This window comes from Microtus ochrogaster, linkage group LG3, assembly GCF_000317375.1.
Source record: "Microtus ochrogaster isolate Prairie Vole_2 linkage group LG3, MicOch1.0, whole genome shotgun sequence".
NCBI classification, from domain to species: Eukaryota; Metazoa; Chordata; class Mammalia; order Rodentia; family Cricetidae; genus Microtus; species Microtus ochrogaster.
Genome location: NC_022029.1, coordinates 27,756,428 through 27,770,034, shown reverse-complemented (window position 1 = coordinate 27,770,034; position 13,607 = coordinate 27,756,428).

The following is a 13,607-nucleotide window of genomic DNA, read 5'->3' as shown; positions in this document are numbered from 1 at the left end:
ACTAGCTCTGTAGACCACCAGGCTGGTCTCGAACTCACAGAGATCCGCCTGCCTCTGCCTCCCGAGTGCTGGGATTAAAGGCGTGCGCCACCACTGCCCGGCTGAAAATGCTATTTTTGTCTCCAAAGAAGTTCATTCTGTAAAGTGTAAAATTCCTGATTAAATATTCCTTCATGCAATTACCTCTACTTAGAGAAGCCTAGAGAAAAACAAGCAAACAACAATTCCAAGCCCTTCACTCACCTCACAGAGCCCCCAAAGGGCAAACCTAGGAACGCATTTCAAATATCCCAATTTTGCCTCAGAATTGGTAGTGAAAAGAAGTCTGATTTAAAACTCTCTTCCTCCGTGACTGGGAATGGTGACAACTGTGACACACTCTTACAGAGTAAACCAATTGATTCTCTCACATGATCATTTTTAATGGGCAGAACATACATAGAGTGATCAAATTTGCTTGGGACACCCATCCTAACACCCAAGCATTTGTTTACCTTATGCAATGCATGGTTTAGGGTTCAAAAGCAAGGAAAATATAAAGTCATAAAGGTGCCGACAGGAAAACTCTAAAGCATCACAGACATAGCTCTTAAGGAGTCGACCAACAGAGTACACACTCACCAACATTCATACCTGTGGGAGCCCACAGAAGTGAATCCATTCCACCTTAGCTGAAAGTCAGAGAGTTCAGAGCTCTTCCAGCTCCTTCAAGGTTACACAACTGAAAGTTTTGACCTAAGGTGTGGCTACAGGATGTTTGCCTAGATAAAAGGATATTTCATTCTAGGGTGGGGTTACTTGATGTTCAGAGGTGTTAGGAGGTAATTACACTTATTTGTTCTCTGTACCATGGTAAAGAAGTCTTTCATCTTCCCCCACTTTTGGATTGGGTTATATAAGGGAGATGAGAAATAAATTTGTGCAGATCACAGTATTCACTGGATGCCTTCCTGATTATACCTGCTGTCTCTTGTTTATCTTTTTCTTAAACCTCACCCTCCCTAAAAGTTGTGACGTGAACCGTGAACATGTGAACAAGTGGAATGGAACACTGAGAGACACCATAGTCTAGAGAAAGTGTCACCAACCTGGAAGAACTACAAATTCTGAGGTGGCACAGGTTCCAGGTGCCTTTTCACCACAGTCAGAAAGTGGCCTGGGACCCAGTAGTTTCCCTGATACAGAACAGGTGTGGAGACCTTGTGCACAGCTCTGGGAAGTGTGAAACCAAAATTGGAATCTAGGACACAACCTTCTGGACATGGCCTGGGGGACATCCAGGCAGCAGCCCCACGACATCTACAATGTCACAAACAGAACACACAATTCCAGAAGTCCTGAACACACTCACCCTTTCCTGTTTTTGAAGGATCAAGGTGTCCTCCCTGTAAGCCTAAGATCAGCAGGAAACAATGTGGTACAGGTTCAATACCACACACCTCAGCATCTACACAGGACTCAAACTCAATGGCAATAGTGAGGCTTTCTGAATATTCAAGCAGCTCAGTGGGTATTTAATTAAGGGAAGTAACAGTATCTCTGCCTGATGAAAGAGATGCAAGGTCTGGATATTCCGGATTCAAGATTCGTAAGAGGAAATCAACGAGGATGGAATGAGGTAAACATGTTTGAATCGTTTTCAGTTTAGGCTTCAACCTGTCCATTTCCTTTTTTAGTTTGTATGTTTCTTTTGTTTAACTATACAATGAATTCTTTTATTGACCTCTACATTTTTCTTTGCTTCCCTCCCTGCCTCTCCCCTCCCCTTGAACCTCTCTCAAGGTCCCCATGCTCCCAATTTACTCAGGAGATCTTCTCTTTTTCTACTTCCCATGTAGATTAGATCTATGTATGTCTCTTTTAGGGTCCTCATTGTTGTATAGATTCTCTGGGATTGTGATTTCTGAGCTGGTTTTCTTTGCTTTATGTTTAAAAACCACTTATGAGTGAGTACATGTGATAATTGTCTTTTTGTATCTGGGTTACCTCACTCAAAATAATGTTTTCTAGCTCCATCCATTTTCCTGCAAATTTCAAGACGTCATTATTTTTTTCTGCTGTGTAGTACTACTCCATTGTGTAAATGTACCACATTTTCCTTATTTATTCTTTGGTCGAAGGGCATTTAGGTTGTTTCCAGGTTCTGGCTATGACAAACAATGCTGTTATGAACATAGTTGAGCACATGTCCTTGTGGCCTGATTGAGCATCCTTTGGATATATACCCAAAAGTGGTATTATTGGGTCTTGAGAAATGTTGTTTCCTAATTTTCTGAGAAATCCACACTAATATCCAAAGGGGCTGTACTAGCTTGCATTCCCACCAACAATGCAGGAGTGTTCTTTTTACCCCACAACCTCTCTAGCATAAGTTGTCATCAGTGTTTTTGATCTTGGCCAATCTTACAGGTATAAGATGGAATCTCAGAGTTGTTTTGATTTGCATTTCTCAGATTACTAAGGATGTTGAACATTTCCATTTTAGATTTCTTTGTTGAGAATTCTCTGTTTAGCTCTGTACTCCAATTTTTTCATTGGATTATTTGTTCTTTTAATGACCAATTTCTTGAGTTCTTTGTATATTTTGGAGATCAATCCTCTATCTGATGTGGGGTTAGTGAAGTTCTTTACCCACTCTGTAGGCTGTTGTTTTGTCTGGTTGATGGTGTCCTTTGCTTTACAAAAGTTTTTCAGTTTTAAGAGGTTCCATTTATTAATTTTTCTCTAAGTGTCTGTGCTGCTGGGGTTATATTAAGATGTGGTCTTCCATGCCAAGGCATTCAAGTGTACTTCCCACTTTCTCTTCTTAAAGGTTCAGTGTGGCTGGATTTCGGTTGTGGTCTTTGATCCATTTGGACCTGAGTTTTGTGCATAGTGATAGATATAGGTCAATTTTCATTCTTCTACATGTTGATATCCAGTAATGCCAACACCATTTGTTAAATATGCTTTCTTTTTTCCATTTGATATATTTTACTTCACTTGCTTGGTTAAAGTTACCTACAATATTTTATATTATTTGAGGCTGTTGTGAAACATGTTGTTTTCCTGATTTATTTCTCAGTCCACTGGTTATTTGAATATAAGAGAGCTACTGATTATTTATTAATCTTGTTTCCAGCCACTTTGCTGATGGTGTTTATGAACTGTAGGAGTTCTCCAGTGCAATTTTTAGGGTCACTTATATATATTATATTATCTGCAAGTAGAGATACTTTGACTTCTTCCTTTCTAATTTGTAGCCCCTTGATCTCCTTTGGGTGTCTTACTGCTCTGGCTAGGAATTAAAGTACTATATTGAATGGATATGGAGAGAGTGCATAGCCTTTATTGGTTCCTGATTTTAGTGGAATTTCTTTGTATCTCTTACCATTTAACTTGATATTGGCTATTGGTTTCCTATAAAATGTCTTTATTGTGTTTTGATATGTCCTTGTATCATTAATCTTTCTTGGACTTTTACCATGAAGGTGTGTTGGTTTTCATCAAATCAACATCTAATGAGCTTACCATGTATTTTGTTGTGTTTTGTTTCCATTTTGTTTATAGGGGTTATATTTATTTTGTATATAGAATCATCTGTGTATATCTGGGATGAAGTCTGCTTGATCATGGTGGATGATCTTTTTGATGTTCTCAAGCTCAGTTTGCAAGTATTTTACTGAGTATTTTTGCATTCATATATAAGTGAAATTGGTCTGTAATTCTCTTTGTTGTATCTATTTGTGGTTTGAGTATCAGCACAACAGTGGCATAATAAAATTAAGAGGGCAATATTCCTTCTATTTCTCTTTTGTGGAATAATATGAGGAGCATTGGCATTAGCTCTTCTTTGAATGTCTTGTAGAATTCTGCACTAAAACACTTTGGTCTGGAATTTTTGGGGAGGTGAGAAATTTTTAATGACTCCTATTTCATGAGGGATTATATTTAAATTGTCTATCTGATCTTAGTTTAACATTGGTAAGTAGTACTTATTGAGAAAATTATCTGTAACTTAGATTTTTCAATGTGGTGGAGTACAGGTTTTTAAAGCTTGTCCTTATGAGTCTCTGGATTTTCTTGGTGTCTGTTGTTATGCCCCCTTTTCATTTCTTTTGTTTCTTTTGTTTTTTTTTTTTAAAGATTTATTTATTTATTATGTATACAGTGTTCTGTCTTTCTATATGTTTGCAGGCCTGAAGAGGGCACCAGATCTCATTAGAGATGGTTGTGAGCCACCATGTGCTTCCTGGGAATTGAACTCAGGACTTCTGGAAGAATAGTTAGTGCTCTTAACCTCTGAGCCATCTTTCCAGTCCCTCTTTTTTTTACTTTTTGTTAATTCAGATATTCTATCTCTGCCTTTTAGTTACATTGATCTGTCTTGTTGGTCTGTCTTGTTGATTGGTGGTGGTAGTGATGGTATGTGCATGTGTGTGTATGTGTGTGTGTGTATGCATGTGTGTGTTTCCCTTCTCTTGATTTTGCTGGTCTGAGATTACTTATTTCCTGTGTTTCCATGGGTATAGTTAACCTCTATAGGTTGGAGTTGTACTTTTAGGCTTTCTGTACTCTTAGATTTGGAAGTAAGTATTGGTTAAATTTGATGTTATCAAAAAAAATCCTATTTTATCCATTCATGGTATTTGGAAGTTTTGCTGTGTATAACACTGTTGGTTATCATCTGTGATCTCTTAAGACTTTACAGCACCTCTGCCCAGGCTCTTCTGACTTTTATTTCCATTGAGAAGTCAGTCTTCCTAATAGGTCTGTCTTTTATATGTTACATGGTTGTTTTCCCTTGCATCTTTTAATGATCTTTCTTGTTCTGTATGTTTAGGGTTTTGATTATTATGTGCTGAAGGGACTTTTTTTTTTTTGGTTTTCCGAAATAGGGTTTCTCTGTAGCTTTGGAGCCTGTCCTAGAACTAGTTCTTGTAGACCAGGCTGGCCTCGAACTCACAGAGATCCAACTGCCTCTGCTTCCTGAGTGCTGGGATTAAAGGCATGTGCCACCATTTCTCAGTGGGACTTTCTTTTCTAGTTCAGTGTACTTGGTGTTCTATATGCTTCTTGTACCTTTATAGGCATGCCCTTGTTTAGGATAGGATAATTTTTTTTTCTATAATTTTATTGAAAATACTTTCTGAATCTTTGACATGGTATTCTCCTTCCTCTATTTTTATCTTTCATAGGTTTGATCATTTTGTAGTGTCCTGAATTTCCTGGATGTTTTGTATCAGGTGTTTTTTAAATTTAATCTTTTCTTTGATGGATATATCCATTTCTTCTATTATCTCTTCAACACCTGAAATTCTCTCTTCAACCTATTGCCTTCTGTTGGTGAAGCTTGCTTTGGTAGCTGCTGTACAAATTCCTAAATTTTTGTTTCCAGAATTTTCTGAGTTTGTTTTTTTTAATTACTTTTATTTCCATTTTCATATCTTCAAAATTTTAATTAATTTCTTTCCTCTGTTTGTTTTCTTGGCTTTCTTGAAGGAATTTATTCACTTCCATTTTTAAGGACCTCTTAAATATTCATGTAGTCAGTTTTAAAGTCTGTTTCTTGTGCTTCAACTATGTTGGGATATTCAGGACCTGTTGCAAAATAGCTGGGCTGTAGTGAAAACACACTGCCCTGAATGTTATTCATTGTGTTTTTATACTGGTGTCGAGGCATCTGAGTTTGGAGTGAATTATAGGTCTAGGTACTGATTTCTGGATTTATCTTCGTTGGATGAGTGTTTTGTTCCTTGGTGTCTGGTTTTCCTTTGGGTTTTCATAGAGTCTGATGGCTATGTGTTGCCTGGTAGGCAACTGTATTTGGATCTGATAGTTGTGGCCACTGGGGGTTCCAGATAAAATGTTTCTGGGTGTTGAAGCTGACACTTAGGAATCGGGATAAGCCAGGGGTCCTTTGGGGTTCATAGGAGAGAGGAGAGCAGAATGTTCACCCAGGATTGCTTATTTCATCTCCTTGAAATGGGGGTAGACAGTGAAGTGAAGTCACAAAAAGGGTTCATGGGCAATGTGCTACAAGCTGCTAGGAGGTGGCATGGACCTGCTGTTTCCCAGAGTTGGGGTGCTGACCATGGCTGCAAGAGCTAGGAGTAAATGGACCTCTGGCCGTGTCAGAAAGCTGAATGGGTAGGAGCCAACAGCCAATGCTGAAACTTTGGTCCTGGTCATGTCTGCTTAACATTTCAAAAACTCTCCTAGTCAGAAAATGATTACCGATACATACAAAAAAAAGAAACCTTTTAAAAGGGTCACTGTGTGTTTAAACTGTATGTAGGCTTAAGAAAAAAAATGGATATAGGCAGTTATAGAAATAAATAATAGTCTTAAAAAATAATACAAAGTCTTTAAAGGGTCACTAAAAGAAATATTTTAAAAGCCACATAATGATGGAAAATACAGAGGGTCTGGATTATGTATATTATTGTTTTCTTTGACTTTTTTGACTATTAATGAACTAATTTTGGAGAGACATTTGATTGTGGGGGCTGCTAAGCTTAACCAATGTAATGATATCTTGACTTCAAAATTGGGTCTAAAGCTGTGTTGCTTTGAAAAAGAGGTCTGCTTTTGTTTTCACAGTTAAAAAGCTGTGGATTTCTCCCAGGTTAATATGGTTTGATCAAGTAAGATCTCCTGAGAGGTGCATCATAGGAGCGATGGCCCAGGTGACCCAACATCCAGAACAACTTCAAGGCAACTGGCTGAGATGATTCAGCCTCACAGACTACTATAGCCAAGATTTAACTATAATTCTAAATTTTCTCAGGATCTCCTTAAGATTACTAGTGCCTCCAGTGAACAGGAAGTAGTATGGAAAACTATACCCCAATTCTCAAAATATTGTTTATAAATAGTTTTGATGTAAATGGGGTTGGATTAAATGGTTAATGGCCATAGTCAATCTCTCTCTAAAGAAAAAGGTGTGATAAAATATAAAAATGATGGAGAAAGGGGTAGATTATTGAATCTACTTTAATCTAAAATCAACTATTAATCTCAAAATACTTACATTGGTATAGATTTTTCCTTATTGATGAAAATTTGAGGTCAATTTTGTTATACTGCATATATATTTCTAATCTTTTTTAAGGTATTATGTTTATACAGCTCATTTAAAAATATAATGTATAATTAAAGATACAGATTAATAGTCATTTATAATAGTCAAATGTATAGTAATATTAATTAGGTTTTCTAGGCATACAAAGATATTTTAATTAGGTAGGTAATCTACAAACACTTCAAAGATATACAGAATATGACACTTAAAATGCTTTAGGAACTTTGACTTTTCTCAATTATGAGACTCATCTTCTGATAGCATCACCCTGACCTAAAGAAAACTGACTTCTGAACTTGCCAAAATAAGATGGGACAATCCCTCAGGGATCCTGTTTCAAGAAAGAGTCTGCAAGACATTCTACAGGGCACATAGGAAGATAACTGACAAACTGCCAACATAAGTGGGATTGTTTCAAATTTCCTCCTTAACAGAGAAGTCTGTCAGACACTGTAGGCCTATAGGCTGAAGGTCGTTGTAGAAAAACTTTGGGTGACTGTCCAAGCAGTCAGGTTATCTCTGTCATTTCTAGAGTTTTGGAAATTGCTTACAATGCATTTCTTGTTTACTTAGGTAATGTTTTATCCTTTTGGAGTCTTTGATGGAGTTGAAGACTAAATAGTTATAATTGTAGTTTTCTTTAGTTATGATAAAAGATAAATATAGAAGTTTAGGCCGGGCGGTGGTGGCGCACGCCTTTAATCCCAGCACTCTGGAGGCAGAGGCAGGCGGATCTCTGTGAGTTCGAGACCAGCCTGGTCTACAGAGCTAGTTCCAGGACAGGCTCCAAAACCACAGAGAAACCCTGTCTCGAAAAAGCAAAAAAAAAAAAAAAAAGTTTAGACACAAAGATAGGATAGACAGAGTATTTTTTTAGCTTTGCCAAATACAAATAGACTAAATAATATAACTGTAATTCTTGCTTGATACATGTTTTGTTATATATAATTTTACAATGTTAAAGTTAAGACCTTCCTTTTAAAGTAGACAGAAAAGCAGAGATGACGTGGCAGGCCCCTCTGTATGCTGTGAACATATTTTATTACTACTGGCTAATAAAAAAGCTGCTTTGGTCTATGTCAGGATAGAATATAGCTAGTCAGAAAATCCAAGCAGAGAGAAAGGGAATAAAAAGGTGAAGTCAGAGGTACCAGCAGTCACTGCGGAAGCAAGATGTGAGGTAACAAGCCATGAGCCTCATAGTAAATTAGAGAATAGAAATGGGTTAATTTACATTGTAAGAGATAGTTGATAATAAATCTGAGCTAATAGGCCAAACAGCAATTATAATTAAATCTCAGATGGTTACTAGGAAATGAGGAGGTGGTAGAAGAGAAACCCCCAGTTACATCTTCCTTATCACATCCTCTCTGATCTCTGATCAGTAGATTTAGCAGAGTTGTAGGAAAATTAAAGTTGTCCTGTTTTCCAATGAGATTGATAATAACTAGAGGTATAGTCCAAAACATCATTCTTTTGATCTTTTTCCATATTTGTATCAGTTTCCTGGTACGGATACTGATCACCCAGAAGGACAGTTAATCAAGTATTGAAGAAACTCTGTTTGAAACTTGGAACTGTTGGTGCTACAGTCAGTGATGATGCAGGGTTAAGAGAATTTACTGCTCTTACAGAGGATAAAGACTTGATTTCTAGCAACATTTGCTGGCTTACAACCATCCATAACTTTAGTTCCAAGGATCTCATACCATCTTCGCACTTCCACAGGAGTCAAGCATACATAAACGCCGGCAAAACATTCTTACACATAAAATAAGATATATACATCTAACAGTTTTTTAAAGTAAAATATTATTTGTCTGATATATATAAAACACTTGGATCAAGCTTGACAGGGAAAAATGTTTAAATAAATGTGACATAAGGCTCTCTTTGTTAACTGGCATTCTGACATATTTATTTGAAAACATAAGCAATTATTTTGAAAAAACAATATTTGGGGACATATTTTTAACATAATAATTACTTATGGAACCCTGAAATAAAAGGGGTAAGTTATTTTATACAGTCTTTACATTTTAGGAAAGGCAGAGACTAAAGAATCCTTTCCAGGATGAGAGCCTTGCTCATGATAATGAAGATGTGCCCTGGTATAGAAGGTATTCTGTCTAGGGAGAAGCAAGGACATTTTAAACTTATAAACTCAGGGCTGAGAGGATGACCAACCACAAACCATACTGAGTGATGTTCCATCTAACTTTTACTAAATAGGCTTAAATTACACTATAAAAGAAATATAGGTCAATTTGGCATATTTAATTAAAATAGCAGTTAATTATAAGCCAAGTTGTACAATGAAAAATATAAAATTACAAGAACATGCATATAATATATATATATGAATCAGTATTAGGAAGGTCATCTTAAAGACAAAGAAATATCAATTTTCACTTTTAGATTAGGCTGCTGACTAGATTTTAGATCACATTTTACTAGCATTAACAATCCTTAATCTGAACCTTGTCCTTTTAAAGAAATGACTGTAATCTAGGTAGAAAACCTTGGATGTCAAAGACATAAAGCTTAAACTTTTGGGAAGACTTTAAGGAGGCTGAACAGACATCATCTTGGGACTTCCTTTAATTTTTTTTCGTTAGTTTAAATTGGACACAATCAAACTTGGGAAAATGTATTAAAGAGGAGAGCTCATGTAGATAGGTCATCAACCATATTTTCTATTGTTATAAGTTAAATCTTATAATTGATATAAGGTATCTTATAACTATGAGATATTAATTATTACTATTATAGTACTTATCAGAATAGACAATTTTATTTGTATAGAATAAGCATATTTAGATTTTAAATGTGACTCTTGGTTGGTGTTGTATGTCCTATCAACCTCATAAAGAAAATGGTATTTTATAGAGAAAGAGCAAAGTTGGCCTCCACGAGCACAATACATGCACATGAGGCACAAATATGCAGGTCAAACATCCATATACATGAAAAATAAAATTAAAGCATTTTATAAAAATATTTTTTAAAAGTAACACATAGCATTTCACCCAACACGAAATTACTGTGTATATTATCCAGTTATACCAAAATGATATAAATTTGACTTATTACTTATAAGAATTGCCATAAATGAAAGAAAATTAAAAATTTCCTCAACACAAATTACTGTTGAAATTTCTGTAACAGTGTTAACTCATATCTCAATAAAAACTAGTTGTCAGGATCAAAGTTATATTTGCTTTATAGAAACAAGTAACATTTTAAGATATTATAAAATAATTAATAGCACCCTAAGTATCACACCACAGGTGTCAACAGTTGCAAAGGTTGGAGACCAGGATCCTGCTTATCTGAGACCCAGGAAACTTAACAGTAACTGAGGCAGTTTGAATATTACAAAGAGACTACAGTGCCAATGAGTTATTGCACTGGTTGATTCCAGTTATGTTGGCTATAACCAAGGCCCAAAGGCTTATTGAGAATTGGAACAGCAGGATATCCACTGAAACACAGATTTACTGTACTCATCCAGGCTCCCAGTCAGAAAGTACAGATCCACAAGGAACCTTTACCGCCAGGGTTTAAACTTGACTTTTTCTAAGACAAAATGCAATTTGTTCTAGCAGATAGGTCATTAATACTTTATTGAATCTGGAATGACTGGGGAAAATGTAAACATGTGGCCACAATATTTGGAAACAGGGTAAACTAAGTTGGCTATGTAAGGTGAAATGGCTGTGAGGCAAAAGAACCCACTTCGGAGGTCTAGTGTTCCCTTCTTTAGCTCCATTGTATGGGGATATTATTATTAAATGACTGAAAACTAATCTACAAGTCTAATATAATCATAAGGATTACTATTTAGATGTCATGGATAATTCTTTTAAACACTAATATCAATAAGTGGTTACTATTTGATGATTTTAACATCAGTATGAAGAGAGATAGTCCGCAGTCAGTGCAACCCCTAAAGGACATCTTCTCTGACCTTATTTCTATCATGCTTACAATCTTCCTTAGTTGCATGACATTTTGTTCACCGTGTACACCAGGGAATGGACTTGTCTGTCAGTCATCAATAGCACAACAGAGGGATTAATGTGCATGCATTCTTTGTGTTGAGACTTGGTATTACATACAATTAACCCATCCTTTCAATAAACAAGATTAAAAATTTATATAGCTCAATAAAAAAAAACTTTTAAGATCATGTCAACAAACTAGGTGAAAGTATGAGGTGAGAAGAAATTGGTAAGAGGTGTGGGAAGTCCTTTTGTCTATGCGTTGCTTTTATTAGTTAATGAATAAATTTGATTTGGCCAGTGACTTAGCAGAATAGAGCTAGGCAGGAATTCTAAACTGAATGCTGGGAGAAAGAAGGCAGAGTCAGTGAGAAGCCATGCAGCCTCTGGGGACTCATGCTTACCTTGGAGTCTGGTAGGCCACGACCTTGTGGTGATGCACAGATTAATGGAGATGGGTTAGTTTGGGATCTAGGAGCTAGCTGGGAATATGCTTAAGCTATTGGCCAAACAATATTGCAATTAATACCGATTTCTCTGTGATCAATTTGGGAGTCTGAGTGTCTAGGAAATGAATAAGCAGTCTCTAGGCAACAGGAAGGAACTAAGAATGAGGAGGAACAAACACAACTTTTATTGATTATATCACTGTAAAAATAGAAAGTATCCAAATCTGCATCCCCCTTTCCTCAAAATGCAAGAGGAAAGAATGAAACAAGGCTGGCACTGTCTGCTTGCTCTAGAGAGATTATTTAAGAAATGGTTGGGCTATAATTCTATGAGTATAAAAATAAGTTTTAGGACTCAGGAATTATGCTGGCAGAAGTAAGTCCTCTAAAATCCTTAATATCACTACCCTCATTCATTGGTTACATTTCTAGTACTGGCACAATTTCCTTCCTGTTGGACAGGCCTAAATATAAGTTATACAGTAGCTAGTCACCAAGAAGACAGGGATGACACTAATGTACCTGTGTTGATATCTTGCCAGACTGATCACTGTTTGGGTTCATTGGATTGTTATTTTCCTATTGTTATTTCCTATTTCATGACCAAAATAACTTAGGAAAGAAAACATTTTTGGACACTCATGGTTCTAGAGAATAGAGCCCATAATTATCATCACAGGTAATATGGCACAGGCAGGCAAGCATAGCAATGGATACTAGCTAAAAAGATATGAAAGCTGGAGCCAGAGAATAAGAGCTATCTTGGAACAATGTCAGCACTGAAGCCTTAAAGCCATCCTAGTGACTAATGCTCTGCAACAAGGTGACATCTTCTAATCTTTCCCACCAGTTCCACTAACTGGTAAAATACCACTCAAATATAGGGGCCTTTGGGGGCCATTCTCATGCAATCCACAACAAAAGTCACAGTTGGGGAGGGCTACTGACCACTTCTCTCACTTGGCAAACTGAATTGCATCTATGACTATGACAGACTAATGAAGGTGATTTTGGTGTTAGATCCAGCTCAACCTTTCCCAGTCTTGAATTCCAAGTATGGAATGTGTCGGCAAATATGAGTTACCCTCAACCTCTCAAAGATGACCAAAGAAAAGAGTATTACTTAAACTGCTTGGGGAATTACATGGACCATCATGAACAATGCAAATGAAGATTTCTTACACCTGGTGCTGTTGTTTTTATTAATATAGGGTTCCTGGGGGAAGGGACTGTCATGCCAAGTGATATAATTTCATTTAATATGTATCTCTGTGTGTTTGTATATCCACGAGTATGTACATACTCTTGTATTGACACCTGCACTATACACAAGTATAACATTATTATTTATAATAGATATTGTATAATTACACTATACAAGGTGTATATATATCACACCATACAAGACATAAAATTTTGCATATATACAAAATAATTACTTTTTATTATTGTTTTATTTTGGTTTTTCGAGACAAGTTTCTACGTACCTTTGGAGCCTGTCCTGGAACTAGCTCTTGCAGACCAGACTGGCCTCGAACTCAGAGATCTGCCTGCCTCTGCCTCCCAAGTACTGAGATTAAAGGCGTGTGCCACAACTCCCTGGCTCCAAAATAACTACTTCTTAACCATTACCAAACAATATTGGCATTAGATCCTCATTCTTCTCCCATATTGGCTGTATTCATTTTATCCCTAATTAGAATCTCCTCCTCCACGGTTTTCAGATTTTCCCCTTCCTGTCAATCACATCCAGCTGCTCTCCTCTCCAGTCTCTCTCCCTGATACCAATGGCATACTATTCATGCACACGCACGCACACAAAATCTTACATCAGAAAATGGTTTGGCAAATGGAATCAACTACAAAACGTGTGCTAAGCCAGACTCAGAAAGATAAATCCTAGCTCCAAATCTTTAGATACGAGATAAACTGAAGTAAACACAAAAACCATACCTTGCCTTAAGGGAAACATAATGCAAAGTAAATCTCCTGTATAGAAATGGGCCAATAATAAAAATGCTCAATATGTGAATGTACTTCTTTCAAGCTGTTTGTTTCTAAAGCCTTTGGACTAACTGCCAGAAAGTATTT